The sequence below is a fragment of the Nicrophorus vespilloides genome, unplaced genomic scaffold (genome assembly GCF_001412225.1).
Source record: "Nicrophorus vespilloides isolate i.1.1-1 unplaced genomic scaffold, Nicve_v1.0, whole genome shotgun sequence".
Classification (NCBI taxonomy): Eukaryota; Metazoa; Arthropoda; class Insecta; order Coleoptera; family Silphidae; genus Nicrophorus; species Nicrophorus vespilloides.
The window spans coordinates 1-9267 of record NW_017096310.1 but is presented as its reverse complement, the minus strand read 5'-3'; the positions used below and the strand labels follow the sequence as shown (position 1 = coordinate 9267).

The window sequence follows — 9267 nt, the reverse complement described above, 5'->3', positions numbered from 1 at the left end:
TCGAAAACTAAAATATTTTGTATAATTATCTCGAAATCTATAAAACTTTTTTTAGATATTTTATCATCACATCAAAAATAGTCTTCAATTCCGCATCTTTTGATACAACAATTGTTACATAATGTTATTTAATAACTCAGATATGGCGATAATTTTATTGCATTTCTTCAAAATTTATCTAATAAAATAAGTTTACTTACATTATAACAGCTTTGATTTTCTGTAAGTCTTCTTTTATATTTTTTTTTATTTCTAGTAATTAATTAAGAAAATTTTAAATTAACAATTAAGACACTTGAAATTTTCAGATTTAAGAAAAAATATACATATAGTGTGAATATTGTTACCTCAACGGCAGTCCTTCCAACTTCCGAAAACCGACGGACGATGTCGGTGCCGAAACCTCTCCAGGACACCGTAGCTACAGGCCTGTACCTCTCGATGTTGGCCAAGGAGGAGAGCCTCCTCGTCGTCCTGTGCGACATTCCGCGATAATTAACCGATTTTCCTAGACACGAACCGATTGAGATATCGACCAAAACAAACAAGAGACTATCGGACAAGAATCGAAAAGCGCGAAACCGTTAACGAACCATAATTGAAACAACAAACTCCAACAAAAAAAAAGTACTTTTCCTTCGAAACGACAACAACAACAGCAAAATAAACAACGATCCACAATTTCACGAATTTCGATGGTACAAATGTTATATATATATAGCGTGAAGTACTTGTGGTACTCCCCTATCTGTCCATCTCCGCGTCTGCTGCGCCCGAGAAATACGCGTTTCAGCACATTTACACAACGAAAACAAACATGATACCGCTTCATATAATCGAAAACATACTTTTTTTAATATTTTATGATTGCATAAGAAATGTATTTCTTTTGCGCATCTTTCTATATGATTTATGTTGCGTAAAGTATATTAATGAATGAGATATGTCGATTTAAAAAAATACACTTTTCGAAAACTAAAATATTTTGTATAATTATCTCGAAATCTATAAAACTTTTTTAGATATTTTATCAATTCCGCATCTTTTGATACAACAATTGTTACATAATGTTATTTAATAACTCAGATATGGCGATTTTTCTATTAATTTTATTGCATTTCTTCAAAATTTATCTAATAAAATAAGTTTACTTACATTATAACAGCTTTGATTTTCTGTAAGTCTTTTTATACATATTTTTTTTTATTTCTATAAATTAATTAAGAAAATTTGAAATTAACAATTCAAACAACGAAAAAAAAATCAATCCTCAAAACGTATTGAAGACACTTGAAATTTTCAGATTTAAGAAAAAATATACATATAGTGTGAATATTGTTACCTCAACGGCAGTCCTTCCAACTTCCGAAAACCGACGGACGATGTCGGTGCCGAAACCTCTCCAGGACACCGTAGCTACAGGCCTGTACCTCTCGATGTTGGCCAAGGAGGAGAGCCTCCTCGTCGTCCTGTGCGACATTCCGCGATAATTAACCGATTTTCCTAGACACGAACCGATTGAGATGTCGACCAAAACAAACAAGAGACTATCGGACAAGAATCGAAAAGCGCGAAACCGTTAACGAACCATAATTGAAACAACAAACTCCAACAAAAAAAAAGTACTTTTCCTTCGAAACGACAACAACAACAGCAAAATAAACAACGATCCACAATTTCACGAATTTCGATGGTACAAATGTTATATATATATAGCGTGAAGTACTTGTGGTACTCCCCTATCTGTCCATCTCCGCGTCTGCTGCGCCCGAGAAATACGCGTTTCAGCACATTTACACAACGAAAACAAACATGATACCGCTTCATTGTACATATACACACGCACAGGTATAGGCATAAATGGCAAAGCGGGAGATAAGGCTAATTGCCATTCCTAGTTAAATTAATAATGACTGTTTACCGAAGATTTATCATCTGTAGGTAGAGAGAGGAAGCGAGGAAAGAGTCTGTAAACACTGAACTAATACGTAGATCATCAAATCATCAAGACGTTTATCAAGAAAAGCGTACATAACTTTACGTCTGTTTTGGGATATTCGTAACGAATTGCGATTTGTAGGTCATGGATTTGGGAAATAGAATTCTAACGAATTTCGTTCAATTCAGTTAAATTTCAGCAATTCAATGAAAAAATATTAATGCTTTAATATAAAATTGGAGATTAAAAAAATTCTTCATATATTCCATTAAGATTTTTGCTTAATTAACTAGAAAATTATAAACAATTTTATATATATTTCATTAATACATAAGAAGGTGTCTTTAATTGTGCATCTTTTGATATAATAATCATTATGTATTATTAATTAATGATTCAGATATGATGATTATTCAATTTTGTTTCACGTCTTCACGTTTTATTTAATTATTCGATAACCACGTAAGATCACTAGATTAAAATTTATGAAAATTTAAAGAAAAAATTATGTACTTTCTAATGAACCTATTCATATTTACCTATCTTCTGTAATAATCAGTCAAATTTGAAATTGTGGTGTATATATTTGAACAAATTTATTTTCAAATATTTTGCCATTGTTTTCCAAAAGATATTTTATATCTCAATTTGGATTTGTCTTTCATTTTTCATTATATAATTTTGAACAACAAAAGAAAAATTTCAATTGTATTAAATTATGGAATAAGAAAACTTAATAGTATAATTACCTAAAATTATGAGGAAAATAATTATATGATTATTATTCATTAAAATTGTAACAAAAAAAAACGTTGAAGAAAATTTGAAATTTTTGTATACAAATTTTCTCGTTTAAATTTACTAAAAACCTTTACTAAAATATATAATAAATTGCAAATTCTTTAAATATTTGCCACATTTGTTATTGTTATACTCGTAGCAAATTCTTAGAAACTAGCTTTTTTTGTTATTAATGTTGGGAAAACCAATCTGCTCAGTATGTATTGTATATTTTATATAGAATAACATTTCAATTAAAATTCGTAGCCAATCCTTAGAAACTAGGTAAAATCTATGAATCATCTGACTGAATCAGTTCTAAGTTGAGCATTGACTGCAGATTTGATAAAATTTGTAGATTTGGTTGCATATATATGTATCAAACATAGAAATCGTTTTGAAACTGAATTGATCAAGCGTAAAGAAAATCACAAAATGCATTGGTCAGCAAGTGACGAATCGATACATAGAAGAATGAAAATATCTCTGGGGACGTTCTAAAAATAAATTATCAAGCGTTACATAAGTGACAAAGCCTTGATTGACGGTAAACACGGTATATAAATAAGAATCCCATCCCTAAAATTACACATATCCAATAAGAATCAATTAAGAATGTTTAAAAAAAAAATACCTGTAAAATTACAATTGGATCAAATGGTTAATAAACAAACGTTATAATAATAGAAAACAAAGGAGTGCTGAAATAAAGTAATAATAAACAATTGATTATAAACATTTGTTTGAAATTGAAAGTGTGGGATTTTAGAATGTTCCACTGTGGAATAAACGTGACAACATGTTTGTTTTAACACAAGTTAAGAGAGATGGACATGTTGTGAAACACAGCAGATCTTTTCTTGGCATACGAATGAATGCTGTCTCCCAAAATTTATAATTATAAATGCTGAGGTTATGACAGTTGATCCAGATTTCTTACCTTGTAGCAGACACTGCTGGGTACTTTATACTGGTATAATATTTGTGTGTTGAGACAGGATCTTTGCTGCTGTTTGATTGCAGTTGAAGAGCAACACAACTGGTCAGGTAGTTAACGAGTGTATCCAATTATGCTATGCAGCGGTGCTCACATGTTGTCTGGGTTCTCTTCCTCGTCGTTTTCATATAAAATCACAAAGAATTTTCAAAATAAAGGAAAACACTCGCTCTGTTTTGACAAACAGATTGTTTTTGACATTTATAGGACAGTGCTGCCAATATACTGAGTAGTTCTACAAAGCTTCAATAGATAGCAATATTTACTGTCAACTTTAATCCTAATGGGTTTCCTATTGGATAATCTTTAGATTCGTTTACTTAATTAAACAATTAATTAGAATAAAATATTTAATTAAAAATAATAAAGCAATCACAAGTTATTAATTGGCATAACAAATATTAATAATTAAATCTTAACTATAAGTTTGCATTTCTTAAATAAAACTAATTTAAACCTTATAATAACTAAAAACTATTATTTTTCAATCCTAAACTATTGCAGCGAAGTTTTATTAATATTAAACATTATTTTAAAAGAAGTTTAAAATTGTTTCAATGGTGTAATTGCAAATTTAGTTGCATATAATAAAAGTCCACAACATAAAATAAAAACGCCCTAAATTTGTTTAACAATGATTAAATTCATGTTTTGTTTCTTAACATTTAAACATATTTATAATAAATAATAGTTAAACAAACTTATACTTAAATTAATCACAAAATAAATATTTATATTAATTAAATATTGACATTTATTTATAAAATTTTATACAATAAAAGGTAGTTCTGCAAAGCTTCAATAGAATGCAATATTTACTGTCATCATCTGTCAACTCTAATCCTAATGGGTTTCCTATTGGATAATCTTTAGATTCGTTTACTTAATTAAACAATTAATTAGAATAAAATATTTAATTAAAAAAAATAAAGCAATTACAAGTTATTAATTGGTATAACAAATATTAATAATTAAATATTAAGTATAAGTTTGCATTTCTTTAATTAAACTAATTTAAACCTTATAATAACTAAAAACTATTATTTTTCAATCCTAAACTATTGCAGCGAAGTTTTATTAATATTAAACTTTATTTTAAAAGAAGTTTAAAAGTGTTTCAATGGTTTACTTGCAAATTTAGTTGCCTATAATAAAAGTCCACAACATAAAATAAAAACGCCCTAAATTTGTTTAACAATGATTAAATTCATGTTTTTTCTTAACATTTAAACATATTTACGATAAATAATAGTTAAATAAACTTATACTTAAATTAATCACAAAATAAATATTAATATCAATTAAATATTGTCATTTATTTATAAAATTTTATACAATAACATTTTTATAATGAAAAAACTAATTATTTTCCATTATTAATTAATAAATTAAAATTAATTAACGTAATTTTATATACTTTCAGTAGTGCAATGTTAGTTGCCTATAATAAACTTTTAAATCTTATTTGAAAGTTTTGAAATATTATCGTTTTCTATTAAACTTAGACAATGATTGGAATAAAGTACGACAAAGCTAATAATAATAATTTTAAAGTGTTAAAAAGAATAAACTTAGTACAGGCTAATCAAGATTTGCAAAGTTACAAAATTTGTATGAATAAATTTGAAAAAAATGAGAGAATTTTAATAATTTAAATATTACATTTTGTTTTTGAATAGTTGGTGGCATGTTATTAATATATATTTATATAATGAGTTGGTACTAGGGTGTTAAATCAAAAGGTAACAAATTTAAACAAGAAACAAAAGATTAATAAATCAGAGTGTGCTAAAAATTGAGTAATGACATTTAACTAAACAAATTTTGAAAAGTAAATTTGTGAATTTTATTGAAAAGAATTGGAGAAGTTTTAGTGATGAAACAGTTAAAATGTGTTTGAACAAATTGAATATATAGAAAATAATGAGCATTTTTATATAAATTTACTATTTAGATATGTTTGAGATTTATGAGTGGGAACTACAAGTAAGCTCACTAATTTGGAATCAAATTGTAGAGTTTGGGACAAATCATTGAAACAAGAGGGTATTAATATCACAATTGCTTTTTTATTAAAATATTGATTAATGATATATATCTTAGGTACATAGATGGTTTCATTGAAGGAGATTAGTTAAGTAGTTAGGATTCTTGATGTCTGTCTGGATGACCTCGTGGATTTCGTCGAGCGTGTACAACTCTTCGAATTCCTTGTCAGGAAGTTGAATATCCTGCAGCGCATATTTGAATTCAACATCGTCCATCTGCAGCTCCTTGATTTCATCGGAAAACGTGATGCGGTCCAGATCCGAGTAATCCTCGCATTTGACGTCTAAGATCACCTTGGGATCATCCTCCGGTGAGTATTCTACACATGGTAACATCTTCCTAAGAGCAGTCGCATCCTCCGCCTCTTCCTCTCTGCGCTTGACTTCGTCCTTTAAGAACCGATTATCATCATTGGCATTTCTGCAGAACATACTGTAGTCGATCCTATCCAAAGTCGGCCATGGGAATTCCCTGCTCGCTCTGTTCTTCGTCCTCCTGGAACTGCGTCTCGGCTTCCTATTCACCTCTTCATCTTTGATCACCTCTTCAATCTTGATTTGTACCGCCTCTTCAACCTTAATTTTACCACCGAACTTGCCGCACGGATTGATCATCCACATGACCTTGTCGACTTTCCCGTTGGTCGCCTTTAGGAAGCGCTTCTGGGCGCAAAGGCTATTCCTGATGCTGGCCAGTCTACATGCCGGTTCCTTGAAGTAATCCACACGCGCGGCCAGCCAGCGATGGATCTCGTGTACGTTCATCATCTGTAAGGGTGTAGAGCGTATTGCATCTCTGATAAGCTCGCCCAGGGTGCAATTGCCCCATGGGTTTTTGCAACGTCTTCGCGTTCTTGGTGCCATGCCGACTCTCTCGAAAAAGTCCAAAAGGTCGAGAACGTCTCTAGGTATTTTCACGTCGAACTGAAACGTAATCTTAAATTCAATACAATTTAATCATTTCTACAGTTTATTGAAATCCTCTACAAGAAGGAAAACGATCCATGGTGTGTCTTAAAAAAAAATGTAACGGTCGTTCCATCATCAAACATTAACCGAAGCTCTAAACTCAATTCAAGTGGAATAATTTGAATGTAACTTACGCAGCTCAAGAACGAGGTTATTAAAATATGAAAAAAAAGACGGTATACTCACATAATAGATTCGCGCTTTGTTCATAATATAACAAACAAAAACTAAGTTTCCAAACTTCCACACGTTGCCTCCTCTTCGCTATGTCTAACATACACCTGCAGAGGTCCCAGGTCTTCAAATGTTTATACTTGCGGCAACCAATCTTCCTCGCGAAAATATAACCCAAATTTGCGACTATAAAGATTGCATACAGCTGTAGTCAAGAGCTTCGATGAAAGCATAGATTTTCAAAATAATTTAAACTCATACAATATCAAAAAATCAATATATATTTAACAATGTTTCGCATGCAGTTTTTAGTGAGAATTAATTAATAATTAAAACTATTACAAATATTTCAAATTATGTTGGTGATTTTACGTATGTACAGAGATGGCTCCACATACTTATAAATTTGGCAACGACGCGTCTGCTATTATAGCTCAAATAGATAAGATTTGTTCTGCATTATTCTTAAAATACTTTATTAATTTGTTAATTACTTAGTAACATTAATTATTAAGTAAAATATCAGAAAAAAGTTTTTTTTTAATTGAAATTGTTTTACAAAAAAATATTCATAAATTATATGAAATAAACGAAAATTGTTTTGACTATGAAAAATTAAATACATAAATAATGAAACTGTTAAATAAACAAGAATATGAAAGCGTACATATTAAGTAAATAGGTAAGGAAATAGAATGAATCATGATTTATATAAATAACAGAAACATTTTAATGAATAGGTTGTAAATTATTAAAGAGTTGACTTCAGAAGCAAAGGAAAGATCAAATGTCGCAAAAACATACTAACGTATAATATAAATTGTTTGTAAAATTGACGTTACGTAACGTTCACGATGTCCTGTTTTTACAGACAATATTAAGAAATATTGACTTTTATTAAAAACTTTGTGTTTATTAATATTATTAATAAGACAGCTAATTTTGTAAAACTTTTTAATGTCAGATTTGAAAGGTATTTAGAGTATATGTGTGTAGAGACAGGTGAAAAACGGCACGTAAATAATCAGTAGGTTTTTATCAAATTAACCTGTGGAAAGTGTGTGTGTGTGTTTACGTAAACTCGTGTTTGGTGAATGCGGTTGGCGCCCGTCCGCATTTCTTTGGGGGGGAATTCGTTAAGTGGTCGGTTAATTGTTTATCTAAAAGCGAATGGCGCCTTTTGTGTGAGCAAATATTAAAATACACCCCTCGGCCATCGTCATCTGTTCATCTGCACCCCGCTGCTGCTGTAGGTTTTTGGGCGGGTTGTGGTGGTAGTTGGATAGAAGGATGGATGGTACCGATTGTTAATGATCATTCGACAGCACTTGGCCTCTAATATACCTTCGCATGTAAACAAGGTTCAAGAGTGCAATGGTATGAAGACAAAAAAAATACACATCTCTTCAACCTCTTCGGTGGCCGCGACGCGACGACGGCGATGCGGGATGATGCGACAGACCCTCCCAGTCAGTTTCGTTTCACCCTATCATCTTTAGTGCCCCATTTTACATGCGTTCAGATAACAAACACATCCTCGTTACTTACACAATCCGCTTCTGACTTTCACATAAATAAAACAACGTTTTTTTTTTTCTTTTCCCCTTTTTGGTTGTCTCATTCGTCGCAATGTTTAACTCTTCCTAATCTTTGTGGTAGTGGAAATGTGGAAGGAATAAGTAAACACAGATATTCAAAACCTAATGTACTTTACTTACTTATTTAATATACAAAGTAGATACGTAAACATTTGCTGTTGATTGATTCGTTGATCTAGATCAGAGGTTCTCAAACTTTTTTGTGTCGTAGACCCCTTGCCATGTTTTTCGGTTTTGGGTAGACCCTCTAGATCTTTATAATTATTAAGATCTTTGCTCTGAGACTGTGCGTATGCTTGTAACAAGATGATACTGGTATATCATTATGTGGAGGTTTTTACAAGTTCAGTGTATGTTGAGATCTGGTCTATATCGAAAGCCCGACAACCGACATCCCGACTGTATCGAAATTCCGACTACCATAATCCCGACTATATCAAAATCCCGACAACCATAATCCCTTATTATTATAACTTTATTTTCCGAAACGTAGTCACCATCTATTATTATTTAACTATTATTTAATATTAATAACAATAAATTATTATGAATAATTCAATGAAATCAAATACAATAAATAACAACAATTAATAATCTCAATATAACGAGGGGAGTTATATTCTAGAAATACAAAAACTCGAGCGATGAATTTTTAAAATTATCTTTATTATAATACATAAATGAATAAAATAATTATAATGAAACACTATGAGCTATTCCGCGAAGATAACTCATTAATGTTCTGTTTTGTCGATCATTTAC

General features: G+C 30.6%; 1 protein-coding gene across 6 annotated transcripts in view; it reads right to left on the bottom strand.

Moving 5' to 3' along the window:
• The window catches only part of LOC108556634 (kinase D-interacting substrate of 220 kDa), a 28361-nt gene extending 24437 nt beyond the window's left edge, over window positions 1–3924 (bottom strand). For all 6 annotated transcript variants that reach the window (XM_017912819.1, XM_017912821.1, XM_017912822.1 and 3 more), the window contains exon 1: window positions 3660–3924. The gene's annotated coding sequence lies outside the window, so the exon portion shown is untranslated. The remainder of the gene's footprint in view (window positions 1–3659) is intronic.
• Between the last annotated feature and the right edge of the window lie 5343 nt (window positions 3925–9267).